Source organism: Podarcis melisellensis, assembly GCF_964234715.1.
Source record: "Podarcis melisellensis genome assembly, chromosome: 6".
In the NCBI taxonomy this organism is placed as follows: domain Eukaryota; kingdom Metazoa; phylum Chordata; class Lepidosauria; order Squamata; family Lacertidae; genus Podarcis; species Podarcis melisellensis.
In genome coordinates, this window is record NC_138538.1 from 7,867,118 (window position 1) to 7,883,932 (window position 16,815).

The following is a 16,815-nucleotide window of genomic DNA, read 5'->3' on the forward strand; positions in this document are numbered from 1 at the left end:
TCAAAAACCGAACCTTTCCACCATCACAGCATCTCCGTGCCAAAATGAGCTTTCCCTGTTGAACATCTGCCAGTCACAGAGCTGTTGAAAACGCAGGAGCCATACCAGGAAATAAAGGGCTCTCTAAATAACAGCTTTTAAACAGCTTTCGTTGATACTTGACTCGCCTGAGATTAAAATGCTTGCATACAACCTTCTGCAGCTGATGACAGTTATTTGGGATGTCATTTGCCAGCTGCCAATCTTTGTCACATGTTCTGGACATGTATATTTAGTGAGGTTTTGTGGAAACTGAGGATGGCATTCAGCTAAGTTTTACTCAGTAGAGACCCACTGAAATTAATGAACATGATAAAGTTAGATGGTGGGTTATTATGTTCCATACGATGACAAAATAGGGAATATTTCAAGAATACTGTTGAGTAACTTGCTCGCTGATAATGAGAAAAATATGCATTGCTTCTCATTGGTAATCAGGGAGATCAACACCTTTCATAGATTGGAATAAATGAGTCTCGACTGAAGCATATTTTACTAAATGAATGCATTGCAGGACAGCAAATGGAAACATTGACTTGGGCAGACTAGCTGAAAAGCGGATTGCATATATAATACCTTGCGTCAGAGCAGTAAATGTCAAAACAAGCTACAATGAATCTCCTCATTTGTAAACAGTATGCTTACTCCTATCATATAACTGATTATTATCATTATTATTACAGTGGTACCTCCATTGAAGAACAGTCCGGTTTAAGAATGATTTGGTTTACAAACTCCGCAAAACTGGAAATAGTGTCCTGGTGTGCAGACTTTACCTCAGTCTAAGAAGAGAATCCAAATTGTGGCAGGGCGCTGGCAGCGGGAGGCCTCATTAGGGAAAGCGCACCTCGGTTTAAGAATGGTTTTGGTTTAAGAACGGACTTCTGGAATGGATTAAGTTTGTAAACCGAGGTACCACTGTACAGTGGTACCTCACGCTTCAGGTTACAGACACTTCAGGTTACAGACTCCGCTAACCCAGAAATAGTACCTCGGGTTAAGAACTTTGCTTCAGGATGAGAACAGAAATTGCCTGGTGGTGGTGGTGCGGCAGCGGGGGGGGGGGCTCATTAGCTAAAGTGGTATCTCAGGTTAAGAACAGTTTCAGGTTAAGAACGGACCTCCAGAACTAATTAAGTTCTTAACCTGAGGTACCACTATATTAAAAATTTGTATACTGCCCTATACCCGCAAGTCTCAGGGCGGTTCACAGGATAAAATCATGCTATAAAAACACAAAATGCATAATCAAAATAAAAATAAAAACAAGAACAACCCAATAACCCCTCCCATTTGTCTTACTGAGACACACACACACACACACACACACACACACATCATGATGGCAAAAGATGTTTGACAGTAGAACCGACCACTTTGCCAGATGGCCTCTCCTTCCTCAGAAGGTTTTTTAAACAGTGTTTAGATGGACGTCTTTCAGGGATTCTCTAGCCACAATACCTGGATTTCAGAGGGTTGGACTAGGTGGCTCTTGGGGTTCCCTTCCAGCTGTCCAGTTTTATGAGTCTATGAAGGGTTGCATTTCCCCTTTCAGTATGGATGCTTCATGCAAAAGTCTGCAGCAGCAGCATCCTTTGCCAGCTCTATTCCCACCCCCAGACATTTTGGACTGCAACTCTGATCGGTCCCAGCTAGCATGGCCATGCAAAGTCCAGTCTACAGGGAATCCTTAGCTGAGAAGACCAGGCTGTGACTGAGCAGCTACGGAAGCGATGAGCCAAGCACAACATGACAGCCTTAAAGGTGCAGAAGAGCGCAGGGGCAAGAGAAGGAATCTCTCCAGCTACCTAGATGAAAAGGCACCAGCCTCATTAGTATTCCACGGAGGCGGCAGCTCCTGTAGCAATAGCTCTGAGTGAAACAAATCAGCAAAGGAGAAGGTTTTTAAAAACACATCTCAAATGACGCGGGAAAGTGACTGAAATGGAAATCCCCGTCAGGAAACTGTTCGTTGTATCAGGATGCTTTGCTCCAGATCAATCGTTTTAGGACGGACGGCTCCTCTGGAGGAGAAATTTCTATTTCTTTCCACTATTTTTAAAAAATGGGGTTGGGGCAGGGGGTGGGGAGAAGAAGAAGGAAGACTCTTCTCTGGTCCTGGGTACCTCTCCATTGCTGCTGTGCATCTTAATTATGGATGGGGAAGAAATTTCATTCAGTTCATGATATGCCCTTTTTGAAACAATATGCAAAGCGAAGCACAGCCATCCTCCCCAAATTTCGCAGTGCGGTTCACCGTCTGAGTAATGTTGCAGAATAATGTACTAAGGTAAAGAGTGCATAAAGGTAATGGTAAAGGGACCCCTGACCATTAGGTCCAGTCGTGGCCGACTCTGGGGTTGCGGCGCTCATCTCGCTTTATTGGCCAAGGGAGCTGGCATACAGCTTCCGGGTCATGTGGCCAGCATGACTAAGCCACGTCTGGCGAACCAGAGCAGCGCACGGAAACGCCGTTTACCTTCCCCCCTACCTATTTATCTACTTGCACTTTGACGTGCTTTCGAACTGCTAGGTTGGCAGGAGCAGGGACCGAGCAACGGGAGCTCACCCCGTCACGGGGACTCGAACCGCCGACCTTCTGATCGGCAAGCCCTAGGCTCAGTGGTTTAACCCACAGCCCCACCTGCGTCCCATAAAGAGTGCATAGAAATGCATATATTAGAAACAGTTCGTTGCACTGATTCCAGATCTTCCCCGTCAGCTTTGCTAGCTCTATGTATTCCACCATCTTGCTCTGCCATTCTGAGCCAAAAGTATCCTTGCAGCCGTTGTGGCATACTTAAACAAATTTATATTATATATGAAAGAACATTGTAAACATCTGAAAACGTTTGTAGGTTTGAGCTGAAATGTTTTGTAATGAGAATATAAGGAACTGATTTACATTTAATGAGGGGAAATACAAAAATAAGAGAGAAGGTAAAAAAAAGTGGTTATAGAAATGTTAAGAATAATGTAACTATGTATGGAAGTCAGAAAGAGGGGCGGGAGGAGGTTGATGCTCTGTTAGAACAATGTTTGGGTTTATTGAACTATGTATGGAAACTGTGATTATGATAAAATTGAAAATGCAATAAAAATTATAAGAAGAAGAAGAAAAAGAAAAAAGAAATGCGTATATTATATGGGATGACAGCATGAATCTATTCCATGCTGGGTACGACAGAGGATGAGATAGTTGGATAGTGTCTTCGAAGCTACAAACATGAGTCTGACCAAACTGTGGGAGGCAGTGGAAGACAGGAGTGCCTGGTGTGCTCTGGTCCATGGGGTCACAAAGAGTTGGACATGACTAAACAACAACAACAAAAGAGGAGACAGAGAGGAGATAATGATAGCCATCTTCAAATATCTTAAGAGCTGCTGCATGGTAGAGGAAGCATGCTTGGTTTTTTTCCCTCATCTCTGGAGGGTAGGACTCGAACCAGTGGCTTCAAGTTGCAAGAAAGGAGATTCTGACTAAACATTCAGAAAATCTTTCTGACAGTCAGAGGTGTTTGGCAGTGGAACCATCTCCCTTGGAAGGTTGCGGGTTCTTCTTCCTTGGAGGTTTTTAAGCAGAGGTTGGATGGGCATCAGTCGTGGATGCTTTAGCTGAGATTCCTGCATTGCAGGGCGTTGGTCTAGATGATTCTTGGGTCCCTTCTAACTCTCTGATTTTATGAATTACTTGTTAAAATTCCTGCTCCATGATTGCAGTCATAGGATTGTTGTCTATCACATGACGGTATATGTTTGACTCCACAGAGTGGGAAGTGACGGAGACAGGATGTTTATGTTACCGTATTTTGTGAAGTGGGACTATTGTCCTTCTTTGCTGTCTGATGCTAGAGAGAGAGGGAGCCATGTTGCAGTGCTCCATGTGTGTTTATATGTAAATAAAGTAGATTAGCCAAAATGCTGAGTTGCTGAGGTCTGTCACCCAAGTTGCAAAGACTCTGCGGATCCCTAAGTGTGCTGATGTCTGTTGGCATCGGTCGCTGTGATGTTTGGGGTGAAGAAAGCTTTTGAAGCTCCCCGAACGATTGACCAGGAGGGAGAGAACATGCCAGTTGGACATGTGTCTCTACCAGGGTCCTACTCGAGTGTAGCCTAACAAGGGAAGGCAGTGCAGAACCTTCAGCTCTCTGCAGTGTTGGTATAAAAATGATATAAAATTATGTAGTCATTAGCAACAGTAGAAATGATAGCACATAAACTTTGCGTTTCCAGAGCCAAGGAAACCCCAGAACACTTTTATGCCACATGGTGGGACTTCATATCTCATGTTTCTAACTCAGGTAAACAAGATTCTCTGTCTGCGTCACAAAAGGAGATCGGATATTGTAATTTTCTAATGCCTGTATAAGTGTTTGTTTGCCCGATACAATACCTATCTGCAACACCAATGTTTTGAAGTTGTTGCCGTTGTTTTATTTGGCATGTTAATAAAATAAGAACCCTTAAATAAAAACACCTTTAATTTTTTTTTAAAAGCATACAAATATAAATACTGGGGAAAGTAAGCTTTGCAAAAAGATGTATATTAGCCCAAATTGCATACCAGAAGCAGCAAGCATATGAGGAGGAACGCTCAATAAGGTCATTTGGAGACCAATGAAACAAATTGATTGCTGCCACCTACTGAACCAGATCTGCCAATCAAACAGTTGATTCTGTACATTCTGCAAGCTGCCCAGAGTGGCTAGGGAAATCCAGCCAGATGGACGGGGTATTGTTAATATCATCATCTTGGTTGATATAATAATAATAATATTATATAATAAAAAAGCCAAAAGATTTCTATGAGAAGTTCCTGAGAAAGCTTGCAAAAGCCAGTTCCAAATCAAATTAAGGGGAGTTTGACCACCATTAGCAAAAAACCGGAGCCAGATCACGGGTGATAACAAGTTCCTTCAAAACAAATACAGTGGTACCTCAGGTTGCAGACGTTTCAGGTTACAGACTCCACTAACCCAGAAATAGTACACCGGGTTAAGAACTTTGCTTCAGGATGAGAACAGAAATAGCGCGGCGGCAGTGGTAGTTCCAGAAACTATTATTTGTATTTTTCTCCCATAGTCTCCTGTGGCATCCTCTGTGTCAAATAGTGTTAGCTATTTTTCCAATCAATTACAGTGGTACCTCAGGTTACATACGCTTCAGGTTACATACTCTGCTAACCCAGAAATAGTGCTTCAGGTTAAGAACTTTGCTTCAGGATGAGAACAGAAATCGTGCTCTGGCGGTGTGGCAACAGCAGGAGACCCCATTAGCTAACGTGGAACCTCAGGTTAAGAACAGTTTCAGGTTAAGAAAAGACCTCCAGAACGAATTAAATTTTTAACCCGAGGTACCACTGTATAGCATCAATGGAAAACCACATCTTCTTTTCAGTAGTTTTCTTCATTCTCTGTTAAAATGCCCGCTTGTTCCTTTACATTGGCCGGACTGGTCTTCATTGATGTCATCACTTAGAGATTGCTTATGCTATGCTGTGACATCATCCTGCCTCTGATTGGGTGGCAGCACACATTTGACCAATCTAGGAATGGAAAAGCAGCAGCAGCAAATAGGGGCGAAAGACACAAAGGAAAAACAGTCAGAATAAAAGCAATTGTGCCAAACCGAATCAAAATCACTGATATTCTGAGAGTCTAAAGTATTTTATTTTTTTCAGGAGAAACCCCCATCTCAATGAAATCACCAGTTTTGGCCTGGAAAAACATTTGACACAGCTCTAAAATGAGCTGGCTTGTAAGAGGACACACCAAACACCCAAGTGGTCAAGGGAACACACTGTAAATATTTGAACTTGTGATATACAAGCTGGGGTGAAGAAACAGATTTGTAAAATGCTGGAGATCCGTAAGCTAATTTAATTATCTATTACAAAAGAGACCATCCTATTGCTTTGTAGACTGAAAGCTGAGTGCATCTTAGCTGAAAACATTTCGGAAGAATTCCCAGGGCAATTTTAAAGCGGAAGGAGGGGGGGGGGAAATATGTAATAAGAAAAATATATGTATTTTGTACAAAAGTGTATGATTCATACACAGTCACTATTTTTCTCTCCCTCTCCCCTCCCACCCACACAGGAGAAACTTACTTAAAAGCTTTGGCACTCTTTATAGAGGATATATTTAACTCAGCACTAATAGACGAGTGGGGAAGAAGTCCTTGGTACCTGAATTCTCTCAGGAATGTGAAACACCAGCTCCCAATGGCATCGATTGGTGGGATAGAATCATCTGCACACCCCACAGCGAGTTGCTGTTGATTAAACAGAAAGACAACGAGGAAAAAGCTGCCATTCTAAACAGACTGTCAGAAACCATTTTCCTGATTGACCTTGAGAAGAATTACACCCTCCCCACCCCGTTTCCAGGCAGATATTTTTTCAGTTGATACAGCAGCAGGAGGTAAAAAGTAAGGGATTTTAAATGAGGAACAGAGGGGAACTCGTACCTTGTCATCATCCGATGCCCTGAAGGTGGACTCCACGACCTTCAGGACTCAAACGCAGCTCGAATTTGACCAACTTTAAGAATGTTTTCAGTATGCCCAAGACAGCTGTTTGGGGAGGTCTGCAGGTAATTAAAATATGAACCAGTTGTTGGAAACTGCAGGAGAGGAGAATGGGCCCAGTGGTGTAGCGTGGGTTGCCAGTGGCCAGGGTCCTGTGGAGGGGTGTTGGGATATGGTTACCAGATTTTTTTCAGTGAGTCCAGGGACACTTTTTTCTTTTTTTGAAGCTGGGTAGCAGCAGGGAGTCAGTAGTGGGGATGGTGAGGCAAAAGACCCTGGGCCCAAGCACACATGCATATTGTATAAAGGTATAAATCCCTTCTTTTGCACCCTGTGAAACATAAATGCACAACTGCGCACCGCGCGCCTGTGACTCCCAAGCCTTCCCCAACCTCCTTCCCCCTTTGTTTTGACAGATCAGGGGAGGCTCGGGAGTCATGGGCAGGGGGTCATTGCCCAGGAGGGGCCAGCCTGGTGATGCAGTTGGCTCTGGCTGGCTTCAGGAGCTGCTCACTGCTTGCTGCCATGGCGCCCACCATTTTTCCTGCGCCATGGCAGCGAGCAGCTCCTGAAGCCAGCCAGAGCCAACTGCACTAATAGGCTGGCTCTGGGCTGCTGAGGCTGCCGCTGCCACGTTTCCTGGGGACAGAATTGGAAATCTGGGGTCATTCCGGGGACAGAATTTGTCCGGGGACAGATTTGCAAATCCGGGGATTGTCCACTGGGAACTGGGGACATCTGGTAACTCTAGGTTGGGAGGGAGGGAAATAGAGTACGCATGCGCCTTCCACTGCCTAATGGCGTACATGTCACACAGGAGATCGCAGCCACAGAGATCAAAAAGAAGAGTCGTTCCTTTGTCTGAAGAGGCCACTTCCTGTTTCACATAGAGAAGTTGTTTGTGCTGGAAACATGATGCTGTATTGAGCCAGTGGGGACAGAGCATGCTAACCCCTTGTCACTGCTGCTGCTGCTGGATGGGCACAGAGCACCTTCCACACCCTGTCCCCACTCGCGCACTAGCACCTGGCAACTGTTACTACTTAGGGGTCTAAAACGGATACATTTTGACCTACCTTTAACATATTGTTACAACTGTTATTTTATAGTACGGAGCAACAAGAGTGTCAGGAATCATGAGAGAAGAGGTTACCGGCTTCACATTTCCCCCCATATCACAATTTTTTTACGTAGCACGCACACACATTGTTATTTGTGATATATCGCCATGCCAAATATTATAAAACCATTACCGCGATGTGGACTTTGAACCGATTTTGAGCGATGTATCGATACATCACCCAGACCTAGCAGGTGGCATAAGTGAAGTTCTAGTCAGGAGTGGACAGTGAATAGGGGCTGGTGACACTCACCTGGCCTCCCAACATCAGAATCACTGCTGCTTGCCAAGAGGTTGAGGGGCGAGGCAGCCAGGAGGTCAGTCTTGTGCATCCACAGGAGCACTGCATGTGAGAATGTTAAGGATTGTAGGAAAGGCTATATTTGTTAGTTTCTGCTTGCCACTGAGCAGTGCTTTGGAGTCACAAAACTCTGTTTACATTCCACACATTCCAGAGACAGTCCAGGCTGTTGGAAGTCTCATGGGAGAGGAGACGGATGTGACGTTACTGGTTTCCTGTTCCTTTGTTCGTTTGTTCCAGTTGCTCTCTGCTTTCATAGAGAGAGGATGTAAATTTCTTTGCTGTCTGCGTAGTAAGAAATAAAGCATAGCAATGTAGCCATAAATCTCATCACTTCCCTGTGCTGGAAACTCTGCTGAACGGGAATGTGCCTGAGGCATCAAAGGCTCAGGTCGTTAATTATCGTCGGAGGTGATTCCAGAGGCTTGGCCAGAGGAAAATGAGCTTTATTAGCTTGGCTAAGCGCAGATTCTGACATTTTTGTATAAATATTATCCTTCCTTCACTCATGCTAGTAAGTGATGTAGCAGAGCAAATTCCCCTCAATATAGCTGGAAGCTAGTTTGCAGATTTGTTTGAATCTCTTGTTGTTGTTTAGTCGTGTCCGACTCTTTGTGACCCCCTGGACCAGAGCACGCCAGGCACTCCTGTCTTCCACTGCCTCCCGCAGTTTGGTCAAACTCATGCTGGTAGCTTCTTGAATCTCTTAGTTAAATTTATTTCCTGGTGTCCCCTTTTCATCCCTCTTAAAAGAATAAAGACACAAGAGTCTTTCAAAGTAAGAAAAAGTTTATTCACATTTCAGTTCACAATATCATTCCTGAAAGGCAGGCTTTACTTGGTAGTTACACAAAGAAATTGTGAGTTCATCTCATATGGAGACTGAGGTCATGCGCTGCTGGCTGAGAGCCAGCAGACAGCAAAATTACACTGAGACAACAAAATGGCTGCAGCAGAGCAGCATGGCAGCAAAAGATCAGCAAGCAAGTGAGCAACAAGACAATAGAAAAATTGACCAAATGGCTGCGTGAGTCAGCGAGGGCCTTTTGTGGAGTCAGCGAGGGCCACGCCCATCTCCCAGGTCACAAGCAGAGGGAGGATGCTCCAGACCAGTGGAACAGGAAGTTATGCTGACTGGATGTCCTCCTGCCTGTGCCCACTCTAGGGAAATAAGGAATGTTGCATTTGACTGCACCAATGGATTACATCCCACACTGGATGGGTTCCATCTATGCACTGTGCAGGGCCAACCTCCCAGCTGCTTCCCTCTTCCCAGTTAAAGCAGCAGTTCTGCTGTCAGGAGGTCAGGCCAACCTTCCTCACCTACTCCCTGACCGGTACACCTAACTAGGTGCTCCACCTGAAATATGGTGCAAAGTGCACACCAGTTACCTATTGATTTTTTGCATGCTCTTGTGTGTGTGAAATCATCAGGCGTATAGACAGATCCTAACCTCCTGCATTGTCAGTGATCCATTTAAGGCGGTGGCACCTGTGGGGCAGATGTAATAACTTGGCCTTCTTTTTCGCTTCAGATGGACGAATGGCTCCTCGGCCAGCTCTCAACTTAGTGCACATCATTTTGTTTTGTTTAGATTTATGGAAGAAGAAGAGTCTTCCCCAAAGGCCTCCTGGGGGCCTCCAGATCTCCGAAATGCAATAAATCAGAGGAGAAACAGCAGCTTTGTAATATTACTAAATAACTTGATAACACTAATCCTCCCCCCGACCAATTGTTCCCCAGCTGCCCATAAATCACTCGCAATAAAAACGCTTCTTCAGCAGCCCCCATCTTCCTTTATTATGCCGTATGACTTGTAATTCTCCTCTTGAAGGTCAGTGGGCTTGAGTTATAGGCAGCAGACAGAGAGCAGAGTGCAAGGAGAAAAGGCTGGAGCTTCTGCGTTTTATTACCTCTGCTAAGAGGCTAAAGAAAGGAGAGACTACCAGTCTCAACATCCTTCTACAATCAGGGCTGATAACTGAGCAACATGTGCGTGCTTGCTTACTTACTTACATACAGCATGCCTTTGGGGGGGTGCTGTGGTCTAAACCACAGAGCCTAGGACTTGCCGATCAGAAGGTCGGCGGTTCGAATCCCCACGATGGGGTGAGCTCCCATTGCTTGGTCCCTGCTCCTGCCCACCTAGCAGTTCGGAAGCACATCAAAGTGCAAGTAGATAAATAGGTACCACTCCAGCGGGAAGGTAAAAGGCGTTTCTGTGCGCTGCTCTGGTTCGCCAGAAGCAGCTTAGTCATGCTGGCCACATGACCTGGAACCTGTCTGCGGACAAACACTGGCTCCCTCGGCCTATAGAGCGAGATGAGCACGCAACCCCAGAGTCGTCCACAATAGGACCTAAGGGTCAGGGGTACCTTTACCTTTAACCAGAACTGAGCAGGGCGAGACAACCTGTGCCTTGGATTTGTGACGGCTACATCTGATGCTAAAGATGGTGATAGAAACCGTTCTGAGCTTCCTGTTCTTGGGTTGTTCTGACCTATGTCGCAGTTACTGCTGTAGCTGTAGTTGTTGATTTGAGCCAGAATAGGACTCAAGGGCTGTAACGCTCACCCCGCATTTGACAAATTGCCCAAGTTCTTGTTCCCAGCCAAGGAATTATGAAGCTCGGCGACATCTCTGCCAATGATCACAAATCTTTCCCATCCTGGATTGGGTTTATTTATCCTCTCTGTTGCCAGACTTGGTCCCAACAGGAAGCAGGCACATTCAGTAGCAAAAAGTCATCCTTTTTCTCTTCTCTTATGTGCGTATACACACTTCTTCTTTTCTTCTCTTCTTTGGTGATCACTCGTAGCTGAGTAATATTGTCTTCCATAAACACAGTTTTAACAATGAGTCCATAAGTGACTATGAAGGCCAATTCTGGATCCACACGTCCTTCCACAGTGGGGACATTGGTTTCCAGGTGGGAGTAGATCACAGTTTGGATTTGCCAAGCATGCCTTCTTCTTAGCACGTTTCTCCCTTGAGTCCTGAGTTCGAGTGTCTTCAAAGCCCACGACACCTTTGGTAAAGGCTGTCCTCCAACTGGAGCACTCGCAGGCAAGTGTTTCCCAGTTGTCAGTGTTTATACTACTTTTTTTTAGATTTGCCTTGAGACAGTCTTTAAACTTCTTTTGTTGACCACCAGAATTACTCTTTCCATTTTTAAGTTCAGAATAGAGTAGTTGCTTTGGAAGACGATCATCAGGCATCCGCACAACATGACCAGTCCAACAAAGTTGATGTTGAAGAATCTTTGCTTCAAAACACACACACACATACACACACACAGAGAGAGAGAGAGAGAGAGAGAATCTATCTATCTTGAAGCTAACTTCGTACTGAAGACAAGGAGCCCCACTGGAACCAGCCATCACTGCTCATCAGACACTGTCTGGTCTCGACCTCAGCCATCTGAGCTCAGGCAGTCTGCTGTTCCTTCTCAGAAGCTACACTCAAGGTTAACTTCATGCTGGTTTGCACAAGAAGGAGAGAACAGAACTGGGAGGATAAGATGCTGCAACCCTAAGCACATTTACTTGGAAATGTTTTCTGCTGAAAGCAGCAGAAGATATTGCCGAGTAACTATGCCTAGGGTTATCTAGGTTGGACTGGGGATGCAGCCAGTTTGAAAACCTTAAGAACCGCTGTCAATAGGAAACATAGTGCCCTCCATCTGTTCCTGGACTACAACTCTTATCATCCCTGACCATTGACCATGCTGGTTGGGAATGATGGGAGCTAGAGTCCAAGAGTATCTGGAGGTGCCATATTGGTTATCTCTGGCATAGACAATACTAAGCTCAATGGACCAATAGTCCGCATGTAGCAGCTTCCTCCTATTTTCCTACATTATTAGCAATTAGAGCCAGACAGGCAATTTGTTCAGAGGCATTTCCTACCTTGCCTTGTTGGTGAAGTTTCTCAGGGCATCTGATTGGTCCATTGCAGTAGACAGAATGCTGAAGGAGATGGACCATTGGCTGACTGCCGCATTGCCATTTGCATGTTCTTCAGTGCTGCATAATCAACGAAAAAGATCACAGAAGAGCTATCAATAACCAAGCCTGCTGCTCCTTTGTAATGTCCTCTGGACTTATTAAGCATCGTCCCAAATCTATGCTGGTGTTTATTGCACTGTTGTAGCTTTATCAGCACAATTCATGTAAGACTTTTTTTGTTGTTGGGGCACAAAACAGAACAGACAAGAGAGGGAGAGAAAGCGAAGATCCAATTTATCTCCACTTCACACCTGCGATTCAGGTGCTTGATGGAGAATGACTTGTAGTCAGAGAAGACTAACTTTCTGATAGCCTGCCAGCCCTTCTGATAAACAGAGTCCAGAGCTATCAGAGAAGCCTGCCAATTAGGCACAGATCCCAAGGATGGAGCTGAAAGAGCAGATCTCGTTCCGTATACAAATGAACACGCAGGGTTGTCTTCTGATTGCTTCCCCTGACATGGATTGTGTTTTCAGCTTCACTGTGCAGAACAAATTGAACAAGGACTGACCTGTTGCTGGTTACCTGAGGGGTGTAAAGATCCCCTTGCAAGGCTGGCCCACCCATGAGGCAAGGTGGCCGGATCCACAGGGGCAGCAGATCTAGCCTCCTAGTAATGCATCACCCCCCGGATGCATGCAATGCCAGATTAACATATACGGTAAGTTAAACAAGCTGTAGCTTAGGGCCCCACTCTCTTGCCCCCCCCCCAAAAAAGGAGAAAAAACTGGATGTACATTTCCAAAATATAACATAAAAAAGAAATAAAATAAAGCCTACATACAGCAACAGTGTTTTGTGTTGTGTAGGCTCCTATGATGTAAATAATGGGCCCCGCCTGCTAGCCTGCTCCCTAAAATATCCCTGGTTTGCTCCTTTCTATATATAGGGTGCCTGTGAGGATACCCAGAGCTTACAGGGTTAACAGCTCGGGAAATGACGTCCTGTCTCTGGGGGGGGGGGTTGCTTGCATCTTTGTTATGTGAACGTTTTACTTTCTGTTTTGGCCAAGACAGGAGAAGCATCATGCCTTCGCTCTCTCCTGGCTGTTGTTGTTTTGCTGCTGTACAATAAACACATCGTAGAATAGAAGCAGATGTTGTATGAGAGTTTTACTGCATGGCTGAGATTCCTTCCACACAGGCACCGCTGCACAAGTTACTCTGCTAGATATTCTGCTGTAGCTGGGAGGAGCAGGTTGGCACAGTGGAAGCGGACTGGACACCACAACAATCCCGCTGTTTGCAGCCGAAACGGATGCTCAACGGAACAGTGCCTACATTCTGCATGGACTGGTTGCATGGCAACATGCGCTTGAGATATCTATTAGGTCCATAAATGACCAGATAGCATATATTCAGCACACAAAAACAGCGGCAATTTGTTGTTGACATAGGACAGCTGGACATATAAAGGGCCCCATTATCTTCAGTAGTTTAGGGCCTCATCAAACCTAAATCCGGCCCCGGGTGCATGGCTGCAGCAATGTTGGAAACCCCCTCCAATACCACCTTTATAGCAGCCTCTTGGCGAATAGGAAGCACTGCTTGACTCCTCCCACCCTAGGTGTCAGAACACCCCTAGGCTGTCCTCTGGGGTCTCCTGGGCTTTGCACCCACCCAGCATAATTCAGAGTGGGCCTCTCCCCCCTGCAATGGCCTTTGATTCGTACCTCAACTGTTGGGTAAGATTGGTTTGATTCCCCCCCCTTTCCCTGTCACCAATGCAGATCTTCAGTCAGTACCCCTTGTTCCCTGGCAGGATGGGGACATTTTGCTGTCCCCTTCAGGTGCCAAAATGTCTTGGGCCAGCCCTGTCCCCTTGTGCTGCGGATGCTAATAATTCACATTCAACAATGCACATTTGTTTAATCTTCTCAGGGAAGAAGGACTGGGTTTTGTGATACGTTTCAAATGTGTGATTAATGCTTCACTCCCCAAAGTGAGAGGCGCAGAGCAGGAAAGAGAAATGCTATTTCTCAGGTTAGTTTCTTTTCGTGAAAATGCGTAAGATCAAAGTCTGGCTCAGATGCCTATGTTGACACCATTGCACTGGGGTGGATAACATGTTCAGGTGTTGTGGGGCTCCAGGTCTCATCCTCCTCTAGCCTTTCTGGCTGGGGTGGGGTGGGGGAATGGGAGTTGAAGTCCAGGAAGAAGAGTTTGGATTTGATATCTCACTTTGTTGTTGTTGTTTAGTCATGTCCGACTCTTCGTGACCCCATGGACCAGAGCACGCCAGGCACTCCTGTCTTCCACTGCCTCCCACAGTTTGGTCAAACTCATGCTGGTAGCTTCGAGAACACTGTCCAACCATCTCGTCCTCTGTCATCCCCTTCTCCTTGTGCCCTCCATCTTTCCCAACATCAGGGTCTTTTCCAGGGAGTCTTCTCTTCTCATGAGGTGGCCAAAGTATTGGAGCCACAACTTCAGGATCTGTCCTTCCAGTGAGCACTCAGAGCTGATTTCTTTCAGAATGGATAGGTTTGATCTTCTTGCAGTCCATGGGACTCTCAAGAGTATCTTCCAGCATCATAATGCAAAAGCATCAATTCTTCGGCGATCAGCCTTCTTTATATTCCAGCTCTCACTTCCATACATCACTACTGGGAAAACCATAGCTTTAACTATATGGACCTTTGTTGGCAAGGTGATGTCTCTGCTTTGTAAGATGCTGTCTAGGTTTGTCACTACCCTAAGGAGTCTCAAAGTGGCTAACATTCTCCTTTCCCTTCCTCCCCCACAACAAATATTCTGTGAGGGGAGTGAAGCTGAGAGACTTCAGAGAAGTGTTACTAGCCCAAGGTCACCCAGCAGCTGCATGTGGAGGAGTGGGGAAGCGAACCCGGTTCACCAGATTATGAGCCAACCGCTCTTAACCACTACACCACACTGGCTCTCAACATCTGTTGAACCCCACAACACACCACACTACTAGTCTGAGATGGGAAAACTGGGAGAAGATTTGTATGTGTTGAGCTACCAGATTGAAGAACAATATTCATACTCCTATGTGCACCCCAGTTATGCTGCATTGCACTGAGTGAGACCATTGGCTCATCTTGCTCAGTATTGTCTACACAGAGTGACAATGGTGTTGACGCAAGAGTAGAGAAAATGTAGCTCAGAAGCTCAAATCATATATATGACTGGAACCCTTCTTTGGGAATTAGACCAATGTCCAGACTTTAACATTCAAAAACTTTACTTCCAGAAACTTATAGATGAATTAAAACATAATGAAGGCTGATCGCCGAAGAATTGATGCTTTTGAATTATGGTGCTGGAGGAGACTCTTGAGAGTCCCATGGACTACAAGAAGATCAAACCTCTCCATTCTGAAGGAAATCAGCCCTGAGTGCTCACTGGAAGGACAGATCATGAAGCTGAGGCTCCAGTACTTTGGCCACCTCATGAGAGGAGAAGACTCCCTGGAAAAGACCCTGATGTTGGGAAAGATGGAGGGCACAAGGAGAAGGGGATGACAGAGGACGAGGTGGTTGGACAGTGTTCTTGAAGCTACCAGCATGAGTTTGACCAAACTGCGGGAGGCAGTGGAAGACAGGAGTGCCTGGCGTGCTCTGGTCCATGGGGTCATGAAGAGCTGGACACGAATAAATGACTAAACAACAACAACAACAATTTACAATCACATGCTTCTCCAAGCATGGGCTTACAGTCTGATCTTCCAGCTTCCAAAGAACTGTATTGTCCTCTCTTTCCAGAGTTCAGCACGCGGTCTTGTATATCTCAGTTAGGCCATGCCTTGCAGTTCCTAGGAGAGATTAACACATTCCTCTTCTCCTGCAACTTTCGTCTCTTTCTTTCAAACAGAGAAGAAGCACTCCAACACTCTATTCTACTTAGCAGTCTTCACAGTGGATTCTAAAACACTGTCCTCTTGCTTCACATAAAAAAGGAGTCTCTCCTTCACTAGATACCTCCCATGTGACCAATGTTAGCCAATCACATGAGACCTACTAGAGACCTCTCTAGAATTCAGTTACTAACCCATCAAATTTAGACACATAGTAATGCATGCAAGCATTTATTTCCCAGTGAATTAAATCACTATGCTTAACAAATGGCTCCCTAGAGTTTCAGATAGGACATACCAGAGATTGAACCAGAGATATTTTGCATAAAAGGTAGATTCTCTGACACTGAGCCATAGTCCTCCCCCAATTCTTCAAGTAATTCCAGGGATTCCAGTGCTTACCTGAATTCAGTTTCCTTTGAAAGAAGCCGATAGAAGCTTGTGGCATTTTGCAATATTTGCATCTATCTACAAATATACAGGTTGAGTGTAGGTGGAGACTCGCAGCTGAACACTCCTACAAATGTTCCAAAATTTTCTCTCACAGAGGAAGATTTTTTTTTTATAGAAACGGTAGAATAGATTTTGGCACTGCGCTAGTACTGTGTGTAGTCAGACCCTGGGAAAGAAGGAAATAAAAATATATTTTGCATTGCTTAAATATGGGTTTCAAAGTGGTTCCAATAACCTTACAAAGAACTTTCTGGAAATGAGAGCATCCTATTTCTCATTACATTAACAGTGCAAACCTATCTGTGTCTACTCAGGAGTAATCCCATGGAGCGTGCTCTCAGGTGAATGTGTGTGAGATTGCAGCCTAAGACATTTGCTTACTTTAATCTGTTTCTTAGGCTAGCTGTCATGCTTTATTGTCCAGAAAACAAATGCTGATTTGGTTTTGATGGATTCAGTCCTTTTTATGATATCTCCAGGCTATTCTTTCTTTTTTTTTTAAGCAACCAAACTTCCAAAATAGGCATAAATAGCTCTTTCTCCCTTTTTT

The 16,815-nt window shown here is 45.1% G+C and overlaps 1 long non-coding RNA gene across 3 annotated transcripts in view; it reads right to left on the reverse strand.

Moving 5' to 3' along the window:
• LOC309373287 overlaps positions 1 to 12,008 on the reverse strand; it is a 41,437-nt gene extending 29,429 nt beyond the window's left edge. Inside the window, exons 1-2 of one of the 3 annotated variants that reach the window (XR_014169943.1) lie at positions 6,508 to 6,660; positions 6,227 to 6,312 (exon numbers count right to left, since the gene is read on the reverse strand). This is a non-coding gene — a long non-coding RNA (uncharacterized lncRNA). Of the gene's footprint in view, positions 1 to 6,148; positions 6,313 to 6,507; positions 6,661 to 11,897 lie in introns of those variants that run through there. The other 2 variants (XR_014169944.1, XR_014169945.1) reach the window with 2 other exon arrangements.
• Positions 12,009 to 16,815: the final 4,807 nt, after the last annotated feature.